Consider the following 1,872-nt stretch of genomic DNA (forward strand, 5'->3'; position numbering starts at 1 on the left):
AGTTATGGAAACCATCTGCTTCAACTTCACACTTGTTGTGATGTCCTTGAACAGATTCCAGGCTCCCACGGCCTTCATCAGAATTGTAGTTTTGTTTCTCCATCTAACCCATTTGGAAGTTTTGTTTCCCCATTTAATCCATTTGAAAGCAACATGTCGCCCAACACCTTGCTCTAATGGCAAGTTGAAATGAATAGGCAGACACACTATATTGCCAAAAGAATTCGCTCACCTGCCTTTACTCACATATGAAATTACTGTGACATCCCATTCTTAATCCATAGGGTTCAATATGACGTTGGTCCACCCTTTGCAGCTATAAAAGCTTCAACTCTTCTGGGAAGGGTGTCCACAAGGTTCAAGTGTGGGTTTATGGGAATTTTTGACCATTCTTCCAGAAGCGCATTTGTGAGGTCACACACTGTTGGATGGGTTTACGTGGCCTACCACTTCGTGGCTGAGTTGCTGTCGTTCCCAAACACTTCCACATTCTTATAATACAGCTGACAGTTGACTGTGGAATATTTAGGAGTGAGGAAATTTCACAACTGGATTTGTTGCACAGGTGGCATCCTATCACAGTTCCATGCTGGAGTGCACTGAGCTCCTGAGAGCGACCCATTCTTTCACAAATGTTTGCAAAAACAGTCTGCATGCCTAGGCACTTGATTTTATACACCTGTGGCCATGGAAGTGATTGGAACACCTGATTCTGATTATTTGGATGGGTGAGTGAATACTTTTGGCAATGTAGTGGAGCTGCCACTTTCATCCTTGATGTTATCTCTTAGCGCAAACAGCTGTCTCCGAGATCCCTCCCCTACTCCCTCCCTCTCAGAGAGAGGTTCCATGGTTGCCACTTCTGATTTGCACCAACATGAAGGTGAACTACTTAGCATTTTGGATGGATCTTCAGCCTGAATGTAGGCTGCTGGGAGGACAACCTCCTTCCTGTTCTAACCTAGGCTTCTCCAAAAAGCATGAGATTCCTGGTCCCGACAAAACCTTCTATTAAACAAATGTGAATTCCTCCCATTCACATTTAGCAAAGGCCTGGTAAACAGTCTTTCAAAGGAATATTTGTAACTACAGACCTTATCTAGTTTGGAAAGCTGCCATGTAAATGTTTTCCAAATGCAGTGCTGTGCAAGGAAAGACTTGGAACAGAATCTCTGAGATTCAGACAGATCTTCACACTCCTGAAATGAATGAACAAATTGTTTCCTGCAAAAGCCCACTCCCCTTTTGCTCCTCTTTTATTTCCTATGGGAGGGGCCATTCATTGTCCACTTGCGGCTTTACTCCCAAGTCGACCCTGATTTCTGAGCTGTTCTTTTCTTCTGGCAGCTCTGCCAGAATGCACATTGGGAACAGGCTCCAGCTGTTCCTCTGTCTCACTGCTGTCTAGCTCTGAAGGCAGCTGAAAACTGCCAGATGGCCTTGGTACGACACAGAGACCTCTTCCGACCCTTCCCCAGCCTCCAGGACTGGCCCATGTTCCTCCCCAACCTTCTCACTGTCCTGCTCTTCTGCTGGCAGGCCACAACACTGCTAAGCTTTTTTGCCCTGAATCAAAAGTAGCATTACACCACTTCATTCCATTGTATATGTCCTCCAGTCCAATTGGCTATTGTGTACTCTGGCAGGCAGTCTACAATCTCTGCTCTCTGCCTTGGAGGGTCAATTATACTGGGCTACTGGTTTTTAAAATTTATTTAGCTACTCAGCAGTGTGAAATCAATTGGAAAGAACCCACTGCTTTTGTAAAACTCTCTAAGAATGGCATTAGCAATTTCTGGTTTCTATTCAACTCTTTTTCTTAAAAACAATTCATCTTATTTTTAGGATAGGAGTCAGTAAAAGTGACACAGA

This window comes from Natrix helvetica (genome assembly GCF_964273705.1).
Source record: "Natrix helvetica genome assembly, chromosome: 5".
NCBI lineage: Eukaryota > Metazoa > Chordata > Lepidosauria > Squamata > Natricidae > Natrix > Natrix helvetica.